Here is a 15,521-nt window from a genome sequence, read left to right on the forward strand (position 1 = left end):
CTTAGATGGGAACTCAGATTAGGTAAATGCAAAGCAGATTCAGCTCACTGGACTTTTTAGTCTTCACTGAGGATCAGTGAATCCAGAGTAGCAGAGACTAAACCAGCCAGAATACAGGCAACCTTACACAACTTCTTCAGAAGCAGTTTTCTCATACACTACAGCAAACCTCCTAGAGACCCACAGACAAAATGCCTCATTGGGTAAACTGAGACAAAGGAGTAAAACCAAAACCAAGCACCACTCTCTCGATACCTCCTTCCCTTCACTGTGTTAAGCTATGGGGCCACATCACTGCCCCTTTCAGCAAAGCTGTTACTATCTAGATGTGGCCTCCCATGATCAATCACTGAGGACCTAAGATGTCTCGGTTTCTGATTATAAACTCTTCCCCCCCACCCCGGTCATTCAAATGCTTCAAAAACAGCTTCCAAGCTTGGAAGGCTCTGTAGTTTCCCAGGGTGTTGCCTAAAGCTGGGCTCTCTAAAGGTGAAGGGTGAGGCAATACCTGTCTGCACAGATCAGCCCAGGGCTCTGACCAGCTCCTAGGAGAGGCCAGAGTACAGAATTGAATAAACAATTCCCAAGGACATTTCCTAATGGTATACCCGAGAGGCACTTTAACAAAGCACTTGAACCTGCAGAATGGACAGCATGCTATTTTAAAATGACTATTCTCTTATTTATTTAATTCTTTCATTTATGCATCATATGCCTACTGAGGTCCTGCTCTGTGCAAACCCTCTACCTGGGACACAAGGATGAACAAAGAGCTGCTGCAATAGTTCAAGGAGCAGCTTAAACCTGGATTAGGGTGGTGGAATCTGAAGGGAAGGGATGTGGGTGCACTAGAGAGAGATTTAAGAAGATTAAGACCCCGCCATCCCTGAGCACCTACCAAGTGCCAGGCCTATAGCTTGTCTTCAGCAAACTGCAGTCTGCAGGGCTATTTGCAACATGAACACACAGGAGATACAGGGCCACTTGTTCCAAAGCAGGAAAGGGTATTCCCTCTTCCTCACTCTCTCCACCTCTCTAGACCATAGCACCATTCCACAAAGGTTCAGCAAGGCTAAGGGAGGGCCTCAAGCCAACCCAGAATATGGGAGGAGACCTGCATCTTCTAGAATGGGCTTGCCTTAGGGACACTCACAGGGCAAATGCAGTCCATCATAGGGGCCCACCCTGTGACTCAGCATCACACCCTTGCCCAGGTCCCCACTGGGGGCAGACCATGGCAGACATTGCCAGGTCGAGGCAGGAACCAAGCAGCTGAGACACTGTCTGGGTGATATCATGGAAGGGTGGGACCCCCAGTGAGTGCTCCATTATTCCACTGGGTTTCACTTACAAAACACAAGTTCAAAGATAATATTGCTAAGACTTTCAAGTCAGCTGACACAGAACATGAAACCTCGAGTGCAGGGCTCTTCAGAGCACAGGGCCTCTTACAGCTGCACTGGTCACACACCCACGAAGCCAGGCCTAGTGCCAGCCACCATGTTAGGCTCTGTGATAGAAGAATGAGTCAGATGCAAACCCCAGCCCACCCCCACTGGGACAGGGCAGAGAACCGCAGAACACTCTTGAGACTTGAGGGAGATTTGATAGAGGTGAGGTCTAACTGAAGTATAAACTGTAACTGGCTGTTGGGGGAAAGACAAAGTGGAGGGAAGGAACCTCCCAGCAGAAGGAGCAGCAAGTGCAAAGGTCTAGAGGTGAAGCAAGAGAAAGCAGGGTGCATCTGGGGATCTGTGGCTGCAGCACAGAGTAACCGAAATGAAAGGGGAGTGGGGCAAAATGAGACTGGAGAGGTAAATGGGACAGATAATAAAGGGCCATGAAATGATGTTCAGGATTTCTAAAAATTTCTCCTAAAAGTCAGGGGAAAACCCTAAAAAAGTTTCAAGTTGAGCAGGGATTGAATTCTATTTGTGTGTCAGAAATCATGTTCTGGAGAGTAAGTTGGAGCAGGCTAACTGTAGGAGCATGAAGCCCAGCAGTGTGACGAAAGAAGATCACGCAGGAGGAACAGTGTCATGAAAGCAGAGGAGAGGGGCCACAGGTTGGAAGATCGAGAAGCGAGGCCTAACCTGCCTCATGAGACACAAGCCACTGTTTCTAGGTAGATGGGAGTAGGGTAGGGGTAAAATGGTTCCCAGCAGAGGAAACTGTAGAGGTGTGGGGGTGCGGGAGTAGGGGTATGTTGTCTTCTGGGAACGAGTACTCCCACATGGCTGGAGCAGGGAGTAGAAAGCAAGACTGGCCAGAGAGGAGGATGGACAAATGTGCAACTGTCAGAAGCAATGATGGAAGAGATTGACCTCTATACTGAAGACAAGAAAAAGCCAAGACTAAAGCAAATTTCATCCCAGAATGGCCACTTCATCGTATGTGCAGAAGTTGGATTGCAGCTGGGCCAGACTGGAGATAAGGAGCCCAATTGGGAAACTGGTACAATAATCCAGATCAAGCATCCTGGTAGCCTGGACGAGGAATGTGGCAGTGGGGCTGGAGAGGTGTTAAGAGGGTGGAACTGTAGGATCTGGTGGACAATTGAATATAACAGATGAGAATCAAGAGGAGGAGGTCGCAGAGGATGTCCACATTTCTGGAGTCTCTGTGGATAGTGGTGTCGTTCCCTGAGCTAGGAACCACAGGGGAGGAGAGCACAGAAGGGGAGGCAAGGAAGAGCTGGTCTTTTCCTGTGTTCTGCTCATGAGACATCTAGGTGGGATGTTTGGTAGACATGGGATACAGGGATCTGGCATCACATGAGGATTCTGGGCTTGGCTATGAGGTTGAGTGTTTTCCTCATCTCCTTGGTAATGATACCATGAGGTCTTTCCAGCAATTCTAACCCCCATCAGGGGAACAGCAGCCTGTCTGGGTGAGAAGCACCATCACTCCTGGATTCAAGCAGGTACCGGTATCACATGGCTGAGGACAGGCTGGACTACAAGTCCTCAAAATCCGTTTAGTTGAACCTCTAACTCATCAGTCTTTCCCACCCTCTAACATTTATTTTCCTTTTCACAACACAGGAAAGTTCCATTCAACTTGAGAGTCAGACCTTCTAATGCTATGACATCAAAATTACACTTCTTAAAGACTATGTGCTGTCTCATCTTATCTTCCAAGCTTCTCCTCCTCTTGGGGAACCCCACCTTCTCCTGGCACTTTCCTCTTCTTTGTACCCCCAAAACTCTGATCTTCCAGCTGTTTACCTCCCTTCCCCACTAGCTTGTCTGCCCTCCTTTCTGCCTGCTCTGGTAATTCCCATCATATATCTCTGTGACTGACGATCAGGGAGTTAATCAGAGTGTAGTCAACTGTACCCTCAAATCATGGACTCATTTTGAGTTGTCTTAATTAAACCATCTCCCTGGGAAAGATGAACTGCAGATAACAATCAGGAAGGCTTGTGCAAAGGGTAAAGAGATGGGTCTTCTAAAATGAATATATGTCACAGTCAGATGACAAGAACCTTAGGTTCACCTAAAATCATTCAGCCCACCAATGATCACTCAGCAAATGTTTACTTTGTGCCCCATGCCCTGTTGGGATCTCCAGGAATTCAGGTTTCTGGTTGTCTCTGCCCTCAAGCTATTTTCTCTGCCTTTGCCTAGCTTGAAGTCTTGAAAGCTTGAAGACTCTTCAGGGAAGGATGAACTTGGAGGTGGCTTCCTTGGGACATCAAAGAAACAGGTGATAGGCTGAGAAAGTGGCCCAGGTGGGAAAACCCTCTCAATTCAGCTTAGCTTCTTCCACTAGAAAGAAGCAAAGGAGGTTGCAGCAGACACTGGCCAGTCATTTCCCAAATGGTTTCCTGTGCTTTGCCAGACAGAACTACATTCCCCACCCTGCCTTGCCTCTGGGTGGCTGAGAGTTCTGGCCATGCAGTTTTGCAGGTGCCAGGTCCATTCAGGCCAATGCTCCCCCACATAGGGCACAGCTAGAAAAGGTGTGACCTGCCCAGAGAGTACTTTGAAAAGCAGGGTCTTTCTCTCGCTGGCAGAATCCGTGTTCAGGTGAAGCCAATCTCTGCAAAGTCCATTCCCACTGTTTCAAAGAGCAAATCAGCCCATTCTACCTCTCAGATAAAGGAAAATTTAAAAAGTGATGTCTGCAGGCAGAGAGCCAGGGTACATCTTAGACTCTTGAAGTCTTGCTCAGAGTCTCTGATGGTTCAAAATCAAAAGGGACAGAGGCACATTCAACTAGAACTAAATTCTGGCCAGGGTCTGCACTCAGAAGGAATAATTAGTGAAGGCAATCAGGTTCTGTTTATCCTTCTATCACAAGGCAAAATACACGGTTACCTTCAGCAAGGCTTTGTATCACCATTCTAGATGCCAGTCCCAGAGAATACTAATTTGCGTTGGGCCCCTGCTATGAAATGCAACCCAGCTGATATTCAAACATGCATAAACATCGTCATTTGCTAATAGTGGCTAATGGCTTTAATCATAGAATAAAACAAATCAATAATTAACCTTAGCAGTAGAAGTGCAACTTGGATTGAAAAATAATGAATTCACTAATGGTTCTGGTTGTCATTAGTACATATACGTCAGGGTAAATATGCAGAAACATGCCCATTTACAAGTAGCTAATCTATTCATAAATTATCAGATTATGACTCCAATTTGGACATGATGGAGGGCAGTAAGCAATACAGCTACCAAGGTATCCCTAATTGATTAAGAAAATGCTAAGCTTACATGTGAAACCGCTTATTTACCACTGTTACTCACATTAAATGTTGGGTCTCTGCCAGAAGCAGGTGGCAGAGAGCAGCGAAGTGACCCCTCTGGCTCAGGGAGCCCACATCCCGGAAGAATAGTTAACTACAGCTATGTGATGAAGGCTCTGACACAGGACTGCTTTCAAGTTGGGGCTGCACACAGGCAGATGCACATGAACTGTCTGGCAAAGCCTGGAAATGATAGTCATTACAAGAACGACAACTGTGTTAGGTCATGAAGGCTGAGTGGAGGTTGCCAGATTGACAAAAGTGAAAGGTCAAAAAATAAAAGTGATAAAGAAAAGGAACCAAGCATCTCTAAGACACTGCAAGTACATCCGTGTGGCTACAAAGTTAGGGACTCGTAAGGATGCCATAATTACAAGAGCTGGGGAGGTAACAGCAAGCCTGATCACAGAGGGTCTGAGGTATCTTGCTGAGGTTTTTAGTTTTTTTCTAATAAGAAATGAGAGCCACAAAAACAAAACAAAACAAAACAAAAACCCTGATCTATAAGTAATTAGAAATAAGATACACAAGCACTGAGAATTTTGTTCACATACTTTTTATAGATAGTAGAAATAGGTTTTATGTGAGGAAACGTATGCTTATCTGGTTTGTCTCAGATCATAAGCAATTTCCCTAAAGGCTCAAATGATTGAATAATTCTCAGGATTTAGAAGTGCTGAGCTGGACAACCCCTATGATAAATGCAAAGATTTCTACCCAAAGGCTAGCCTGGACTTGGATCATATTCAGTTTTATTTATATCTGACTATGATTTGTTCTGTGGTGTTTTGTTTTTAACATAAGATTTAAATAAGTCCAAGATCTTTTAAGATAATCTGGCAGATTCTCTCTCCCTTTTATGAAGGATGATATGGCAGATACCTTTGTTTACCTACCCAGAGGTCAATGCCCTCTTCTTAAATGCTGGGAGGGCCCTGATTTTATTCCTGTGTCTACTGCTCCCTCTTCTAACTGGAGTAAATGCTGATTGGTAAAAGCCACTCCTGTAGATGGCATTGTCCTTGCCAGTGATTGGCCTATGACCAAATTCGGGGCAATGATATGTAAGATGAGATCTACTGGGGTTTCTACTGGGGCTTTCTAAGAAAAAGGATTATATCCTTTCTTGTTCTGTCTCAAGAATTAGTAGGAGGCTATCATCCTGAAGATAATACCAGTTCCTAAAGACAGCAAAGCAAAAAGATGAAAAGTGGCTGACTCTTCCATTATGCATTGAGTTACTGAAATAATCAACTAGTAGTTGACACCCTACCTCCAGGATTCTTATCTGAAATAATAAATTTCTTCTTGTTTAAGCCAGTGGCCCATAGGTGGTCTACAGCAAGCCTAGCTCAGCTGGTACACACCAATGCCACCATCTTGGTTATTATGGCTGGCACTCATTTGTTTTTGTGGCTCTCATCCTGACAGAGCCTGTACTGATAAATATTTCATTACTCCTTATCTAGGGGATTGGCTAAAAATCACAAAGAGAGAGTTCTGAAAACAGCAAGAGAAAAGGGACTCATCACATACAAGGGAGCTCCAATAAGATTATGGGCAGATTTCTCAGCAGAAACTTTGTGGGCCAGGAGAGGGTAGGGATGATATATCAAAAATATCAAAAAGAAGAAAACTATCAGCTAAGAACACTATTCCCAGCAGAGCTGTCCTTCAGAAAGAAGAAGTGATAAAGACTTCCCCAAACAAACAAAAACTAAGGGAATTCATCACCACTACACCTGACTTACAACAAATGTTAAAGAGAATTCTTCAAGCTGAAATAATAGAATGCTAATTAACAATGTGAAAACACATGAATGTGTAAAACTCACCAATAAAAGTAAATATGTAGTCAGAGTCATTATAATACTATAATGGTGGTGTTCTTTGAATCACTTTCAGTGCAAGTTTAAAAGTTAAAAAATAAATGTATCAAAAACAACTATAATAATTTGTTACTGGGTACACAATATAAAAGATGTAAATTATAACATTAATAGCCTAAAATGTGAGAAGAAAAGGCATAGTTTCTGTATGCCATCAAAATTAAGTTGTTATCAGCTTAAAATAGGATTACCATAAGAGATTTTATGTAAGCCTCATGGTAAACAAAAGGAAAAACCCAAAGAAGATACATTTTAAAAATGAGATAAAGGAATCAAAGCATACTACAACAAAAGTCATCAAATCACAAAGGAAGACCCCAATAGAGAAAGAAAGGAACAACAAACCAGTGAGAAAACAATTAGCAAAATGGCAACAGTAAATCCTTACTTATCAAAAATTACTTTAAATGTAAATAGATTAAATTCTCTAATCAAAAAGCACAGAATATCAAAATGGGTTTTAAAAAAAGATCAAATGATATGCTGCCTATAACAGACTGATTTTAGCTTTAAGGGCACACATCGGCTAAAAGTGAGGGACAGAAAAAGATATTATATTACAAGTAAATGGTAACCAAAAAAAAAAAGGCAAAGCAGAGGTAGCTATACTTAACACATCAAAGTAGACGTTAAGCTAAAAATGGTCATAAGAGATAAAGAAGTTTATTGTATAATGATAAAGGGGTAAATTTATCAAGGAATTATAACAGTTGTAAATATTTATGTACCTAACATCAGAATACCTAAATACTTAAAGCAAATACTAACAGATCTAAAAGGAGAAATAAACAACAATACAATAACAATAGGGGATTTTAGTGTCCCACACACAATGCACAGATCATCCAGACAGAAAATTAATAAGGAAACAGAAGATTTGAACAACACCATAGACCAAATGAACTTAACAAACATATACAGAATATTCCATCCAACAGCAGCAGCAAACATATTCTTCACAAGGGCACACAGAACAATATCCAAGAGGTATCATGTGCTTTAAGCAACAAAACAAGTCTTGACAAATTCAAGAAGATAGAAATTACATCAAGGGCGCCTGGGTGGCTCAGTTGGTTAAGCGACTGCCTTCGGCTCAGGTCATGTTCCTGGAGTCCCGGGATCAAGTCCCGCATCAGGCTCCTTGCTCAGCAGGGGGTCTGCTTCTCCCTCTGATCCTCCCCCCTCTCATGTGCTCTCTCTCTCTCTCATTCTCTCTCAAATAAATAAATAAAATCTTTAAAAAATAAAAGAAATAAAAGAAATTACATCAAGTATCTTTTCTGAACACATGGCATGAAACTAGAAATCAGTAACTGGAGGAAAACTGGGAAAATCACAAACAATGGACATTAAACAACACACTCCTGCAGAACTAATGGATAAAAGAAGAAATCAAAAGGGAAATCAGAAAATATCTTGAGACAAATGAAAATAGAAACACAACATACCAAATCTTATGGGATGTAGCAATGGCAGGTCTAAGGAGAAAGTCTATAGCTATAAATGCCTACATTAAAAAAAAGAAATATCTCAAATAAACAACCTAATGTTACACCTCAAGGAGCTGTAAAAAGAAAAACAAAGTAAGCCCAAAGTTAGCAGAAGGATAATAAAGATTAGAGCAGAAATAAATTAAATAGAGTACAGAAAACCAATAGAAAAGATCAATAAAACTAAGAGTTGATTTTTTTGTGAAAGGATAAACAAAATTGACAAACCTTTATCTAGGCTAACCAAGGAAAAGAAAGTGGGGGCTCAGGTAAATCAATGAATAACGAGTCATTACAACAGATACCAAAGAAATACAAAGGATCATAAGAGACTACTATGAATATGCCAACAAATTAGACTACCTAGACAAAATGAATAAATTCCTAGAAACATACAGTTTAGCAAGATTAAGTCATAAAGAAGCATAAAATCTGAACCGACTAATAATAAGGAGATTGAATCAGTAATTAAAAATCTCCCAACAAAGAAAAGTTCAGAACCAGACAGTTTCACCAGTGAATTCTACCAAATATTTAAAGAAAATGAATGCCAATCCTTCTCAAAACCTTTCAAAAAACTGAAAAGGAAGGAATACTATTCCTGATGAATATAGATGAGAAAATTCTCAACAAAATACTAGCAAACTGAATTCAATATAATGGAATATTATTCAGCCATAAAAAAGTAGGAAAGTCTACCATTTGCAACAGCATAGATAGATCTTAAGGGCATTACATAAGTGAAATAAGTCAGACAAAGTAGGATAAATACTGGACGAGCTCACTTCTAGGGGAAATCTTTAAAAATCTAACTTATATAAACAGAAAGTAGATTGGTGGTGGCCAGAGGCTAGGGGATGGGGAAAATGCAGAGATCTTGGTCAAAGGGAACAAACTTCCAATGATAAGATGAATCTAATGTACAGCATGGGAACTGTAATTAACAATACTGTACTGTACCTGATATTTGTTAATAGCAGCATACCACAAAAGGGGGGGCGGGTAACTATGTGAGGTGACAAGCGTGTCAACAAACCTTATTGTGGTAATCATTTCACAAAATATACATATATCAAATCATTACATTTTATGCCATAAACTTACACAATGCCATATGTCAATTATATTTCAATAAAGCTGGCGCGGGGTAAGAAATGGTTGGAGCCAAATCCCAGAGAACTTAGAGTGAGAATATGAGATTTAACTGTATTTGTAAAACCACAAAGTGGTTTTTGCAGATCTCCCATGGTTTCCTTGGAGCTAACTGACAGACAACACATTTGGACTCAATTGTCAGCTTTGGCCCCTACCAGACATGACTTGTCATACTGACACTTCCACTCCATGTCTCACCAAGTGGAACCTAAAGGTCTATTCTGGGCCAATACCTGATCTCTGCCTCATCTCAAGAGAGGTCAGTAAGATAGGGAGTTAAATCCTTAGAATCATGAAGAGCCCTCAAAGATTGTCTAACACCTAACAGTGCAATTGAGAAATACAGGAGGCCAAAGGGAAAATAACTTCCCCGCAGCTCCACTGGGTAAAAAAACTAGAACCAGACCTGAAGCCTACCCATCCCCAGGCCAGGGCTTTGTTCCAACATAGCACTGGTTTTACAAACCTGATGGTCTTGCAAAATAGTCCCCACAATCCTCGTGCCATCTACCTCTCAAGGGTCCCACGAGCACCTGAGTTATCCATGTGTGTGCACACACATACAGGAGAAAGGCATGATAAAAAATAAGACATGAGGACTTTCAAAGGACATTTATATGGACATAGCACAAACATCCCTCCAGCCTGGCAATTTCCCACCTACTCAGAGATCATTCATGGGAAGAAGTGAAAATATGACAGCCCACTTCTCGGCATAGGGACAACAAAGCCATTCCTACTGAAAAACAAACAAACAAAAAAAAAACCAACACTCAAAATGCTGATTCCTAAAGTCCTTTCCTTCCTTCTGTGCCTCTCGTTCTGTCACCACCCGCCCTCCAGCTCTACTCCAGTGGCCAGGCAGGCAAAGACCAGTAGTTAATGGTCAGCGAGCTAAGGGGAAAATCTGTCATGCCCTTTTTTCCTGTGTCTCTGCACTTATTTAAAAGCCATTTCATTACATTTAAAGGCCCAAGACACTTGTAACTATATTGAAAATCAAAGTCACTTAGGAACCTAGAAAATGGAGATGGCTAGAACCTGGTTTGGAGTAAGGATGGGAGGTGGTCACCAAAGCTCAGGTCATTGCCAGTCTGTCCTGGTCATCCCTGACAGCTATGGCTGGAAATGGAGACACAAGTCTTTCCAGAATGACTGTAACTTTCAGGCCAGCTGCTCACCATGCAGTAAGGAGAACAAATGACAAGGGCTAACTGGACAGTGACAGCCAGCCACGGCTGAGTCTCAGGAATGTGCCTCTCCCTGGACAAGCTGTCACAGTGTGCTGCATGGGCCTCCTCTCCCCCAGCTGACTGCGAGCTCCTTAAGCCTGCAGATAGGAGAGGATTCCTCTCTGGGCCCCGCTCAGGCCCTGCAGAAGCTATACCAGTGCTCAAGACACACGGTTTACCATGCTTGCTTCATTCCCAACCACACCTCCTTCTCCTTCCTGTGAACCCAGGGACTTTGCTTGTGATAGCTTCATCCTGCTGGGATATCACTTTGTTGTATGTACATCTTATCTCATCATAAGTCCAAACCCCTAAAAGGTAAACTAGCTATCCTTACCACCGCCAGACTGCCTCCTGCCATGCTGGGCCATAGAACCCCCAGACCAATGAATGAACAAAAGAGTCTTTTATTAGGGCTCCTAAATTAGAGCTCCACTTTCTATGCAGCAGTCTTATCAGACCACCCTTGAGTATCTTTCATAAGTAGGTATACAATGAGTATTTGTCTATTGAAACAGAAAGCCACTAGACTGATGGCCATGTCTGCCTATGAAAATCCAGGACAGGGGTGAACAAAGCCAGTTAGAGGCCCCTTGTCTGTAGGAGTCACAGTTGAAGTAATGTCTGGTCAATTCTAAACTAATGTTAGGCAATTAAACCCAGGGGGCCTGTTGTAAGGTCAAAAGTCAGAGAAACCAAATTTCCAAACAAAGTTGGAATACATTTAAAGAAGCTTAAAATCTCCAAAGATGAAAATAGCTGAAGAATGATGTTTGAGGAATTCAGATTTAACTCAGCAAGTGACGGTTCAGCAAGAGGAGCTGTGAGCTGGGCAGTGAGACAAGCTGATGAGCTCATCCTTGGGCCACCCACAATCTGACCCAACCTGCTGTGGGCAAGAGAGGTGGAGGCCCGTATTGGCTTCTTAAAAGGTGGAAAGAAATGGATGTGACTCAGCTGACCCCAGGGTCCGAAGCAAAGGCTTACTTGGACATCTAATGCCACTGGTTCGGATAAGATGTGATTTTGAGACAGGAGTGGTGGGGGAGGAAGACAAAAAGGAAGGATAGAAATGCAATTTGTAAAATCGTTGAATTGTGATAAAAATCCAATACAGTTGAAATTTCATCAGTTCTAGGAACCATCCCCAGAGTGGAAGGGAAGGGGCTGGGTTTTACCATGTCAAAAAGTCAGCAATAAAGGAACTGTCCTGCGGTCAGGGCAGAGCCAAACTGACATTTCAGCCCAAAATGCATTCCTTTTAAGGGCCAGGATTTTAAAGAATGTGCTTTTCAGCCTCTCCCACAAGCTCACACAGGCAGCAGAAGCAGAAGGAGCTGTGTGCACAGCGAGATGTGTTTTTCTCATTACCCTTAAATGCCTTTTAAGGCATGCTCCCTGACTCCTCCCTCCTGGCACCTCTCCCAGACTGAGTGGGCTTGGCTGGAGGGTTGTGAAGGAAACACACTTGGTGGGGGGAGGGCGGGGAGAAAAAATGTTTTCAGGTCTAGCTATGCTGAGGACTCGCAGAGCATCATCTGGTCAGGTTTACGATGAATGTGTAAGTCAAGGAGAGAATGCTGTCCTGCTCAGAAATCCACAGATCCGCCCTCTAATGTGTAAAAAGCTCAAGTCAGAACATTGCTGAAGGCGACCTGGCATGCATTCATTCGTTCACTCATTCATTTAACACATACTTCTCAAAAGCCCTCTCTTGACCCAAATACATGCAAAGGAAATCGTGTCAGCCCTGAAGCCATGTCTCAAATGACCACAAAGCAACCACTTGTCATGTTTTTCTGGTCATGGGCTGCAATGCTTTGCTAAACTCTGCTATGGTCTATTCATGGAGTAAAAGGAGGGGACTGGGTACTGGGAAGACTAGGGATGACCATGGCCATATTTTAGTGCTCTCAGACAACTAATTAACCAATCAATATAAATTGAACACTGCCTGTGAGTCTATGATCAGAACATATTTTTGGTTAAACTGGAAATATGGTTTTGGTATATGAGATTTCACTTTGCAGACATGTTTGATGGGGATGTCCTAATCCAGGATACCGGTGGATCAAATGGCAAAAGTCATTTCAAACCTTCTGGACACAATAAGGTTTATTGGTGAACATTTATTTTCATTGCTGAGTTAAAACTGAACTTTTTCATTATAACAATAGGGGTCCTTTTTGCTTTGAGCTTTACATATTCAGCCACTGAGATGACAAACTCTCCAGGTAATTTGACAAGTGATTTCTGCATTCGTACCAAAATTACATATACAACTAAGGTCTAGGGGGGGCAGAGCAAGATGGCAGAGGAGTAGGAGACCCGGATTTCATCTCCTCTCAGGAATTCAGCTGGATAGGGATCAAACCAATCTGAACACCTACGAACTCAACAGGAGATCGAAGAAAAGAAGAGCAACAACTCTCTGAGCAGAAAAGCGACCACTTTCTGGAAGGTAGGACGTGCGGAGAAGTGAATCCGAGGCAATATTCGGGAGGATAGATGGCGGGGGAGGGGACTCCGTCAGCCGCTTCTGGCAAGTGATAGAGCCAGGGAGCACAAAATCAGAACTTTTAGAAGTCTGCTCCGCTAAGGGACGTAACTCCGGTGGATAAACGGGGGGTGGAACCCTCGTGCAACAGTGTGGTCTCAGGACCCTCGGGGTCACAGAAAGACCAGCGGTGCCTGAGTGCGGCAGAGGTCCCAGGTATCTGAGCAGGGAAGCCAGTGGCAGAGACAGAGCCCAGGCGCGGGCTCTCAGCTTGGGGTTGCCATAAACTGAGATCCATGGCACAGTCAGGCCCCTGCTCCTCCAGCAGGGACCCAACAAGTGGCAGATCCGGGGAGACTCACCTTCTTCCCCCGGGATGAGAGGTGCGGGAGTGCACCGCAGGGATCTGCTGGGTTTGGAGACTCCACACGGGGCCGGGTGCCAGAGATAGAAACGCGTGGTCACAGGCCGGGTGAGCACGGAGTGTGGCCGGAGACTGGGGAGACGGGAGTGACTGGCGGCTTTTCTCTGGGGGCTCACTGAGGAGTGGGGCCCGAGTTCTCAGCTCCTCCGAGAGATTGGGAGGCCACCATTTTCATTCTCCGCCTCCAAAGCTGTAGGGAAAGCTTGAAGGGAACAGAAGCTCCGGACAGCAAACCCAAGCAGATTACTTAGTCCGGACCGGGCAAGGGCGGGGCAATTCAACCTTTGGCAAAGACACTTGGGAACCAGGGCAACAGGCCCCTCCCCCAGAAGATCAGCGAGAACAGCCAGCCAAGACCAAGTTTACCGATCAATGAGAACGGCAGAACCCCAGCACTAGGGGAATAATGCACATAGAATTCATGGCTTTTTTACCATGATTCTTTAGTCTTTCAAAGTTAATTTTTTTAACTGTCTTTTTTTTTGTTTTATTTGAATTTTTCTTTTTCCCTTTTCAACCAACATCTTATCAATCCCTTTTTTAAAAAAAAAACATTTTTATTTTTCATTTTTATTTTTCATTTTTAGAGTCATATTCTATCCCTTCATAGTAGTTACCTGTATTTTTGGCATATATATATAAGTTGTCCTCTCTTTAAAATTTTGAGATAGTTTCTTCTAACAGATCAAAATATACCCTAAATCTCTACTGTATGGTTTTTTGCTACTCCCCTGCCTGATCACATTCTCTCCCCTTTTTTTTTTTAAAAATCTTCTTCTTTCTTTTTTCAAACAACTTCTTATCAATTCCTTTTATAAAATTTTTTATAATTTCCATCTTTACAGTCATATTCCATCCCTTCATCATATCAACCCTTATTTTTATACATATATAAGTTTTTCTTTCTTTAAAATTTTGGGAGGCACTTTCTTCTAACAGACCAAATACACCCAAAATCTAGTGTGTGGCACTGATCTATATACCAGCCTGATCATATTTGATCACATTCTGGTTTTTTTGTTTTGTTTTGTTCTGTTTTTATTTGTTTTTAACTTTATCTTTTTCTTTTCCTTTCTTTTTTCTTTTTCTTTTTTCTCTCTTTCCCTTTCTTTTCCCACTACTTCAAGTCTTTTCTGACTTGTTTAGAGTATATTTTCTGGGAATGTTGTTACCCTGTTAGCATTTTGTTCTCTCATTAATCTATTCTCCTCTGGACAAAATGACAAGACAGAAAAAAATCACCTCAACAAAAAGAACAAGAGGTAGTACCGACTGCCAGGGACCTACTCATTACAGACATTAGTACAACGTCAAATCTAGAGTTCAGAATCATCACTTTAAAGATACTAGCTGGGTTTGAAAAAAGCACTGAAGTTATTAGAGAAACCCTTTCTGGAGAAGTAAAAGAACTAAAATCTAACCAAGTAGAAATCAAAAAGGCTATTAATGAGGTGCAATCAAATATGGGGGTGCTAACTGCTAGGATAAATGAGGCAGAAGAGAGAATCAGTGATGTAGAAGACCAAATGATGGAAAATAAAGAAGCTGAGAAAAAGAGAAATAAACAACTACCGGATCACGAGGGCAGAATTCGAGAGATAAGCGATCTCATAAGATGAAACAAAATTAGAATAATTGGGATCCCAGAAAAAGAAGAAGAAAGAGAAAGAGGGGCAGAAGGTATAATGGAGCAAATTATAGCAGAGAACTTCCCTAATTTGGGGAAGGAAACACACATCAAAATCCAGGAAGCACAGAGAACCCCTCTCAAAATCAATAAAAATAGGTCAACACCCCGACACCTAATAGTAAAACTTATGAGTCTCAGAGACAAAGAGAAAATCCTGAAAGCAGCTCGGGAGAAGAGATATGTAACCTCCAATGGCAGAAACATTAGATTGGCAACAGACCTATCCACAGAGACCTGGCAGGCCAGAAAGGACTGGCAGGATATATTCAGAGCACTAAATGAGAAAAATATGCAGCCAAGAATACTATATCCAGCTAGGCTGTCATTGAAAATTGAAGGAGAGATAAAAAGCTTCCAGGACAAACAAAACTAAAGGAATTTGCAAACA

The 15,521-nt window shown here is 42.4% G+C and overlaps 1 long non-coding RNA gene across 1 annotated transcript in view; it reads right to left on the reverse strand.

Moving 5' to 3' along the window:
* Positions 1–13,670, reverse strand: part of LOC135361838 (uncharacterized) — a 443,895-nt gene extending 430,225 nt beyond the window's left edge. The window contains exon 1 of the long non-coding RNA XR_010405979.1: positions 13,382–13,670. This is a non-coding gene — a long non-coding RNA (uncharacterized LOC135361838). The remainder of the gene's footprint in view (positions 1–13,381) is intronic.
* Between the last annotated feature and the right edge of the window lie 1,851 nt (positions 13,671–15,521).

Source organism: Mirounga angustirostris, unplaced genomic scaffold (assembly GCF_029215605.1).
Source record: "Mirounga angustirostris isolate CCGP_5_RB_7025 unplaced genomic scaffold, mMirAng1.0.hap1 SCAF_10, whole genome shotgun sequence".
Taxonomy (NCBI): domain Eukaryota; kingdom Metazoa; phylum Chordata; class Mammalia; order Carnivora; family Phocidae; genus Mirounga; species Mirounga angustirostris.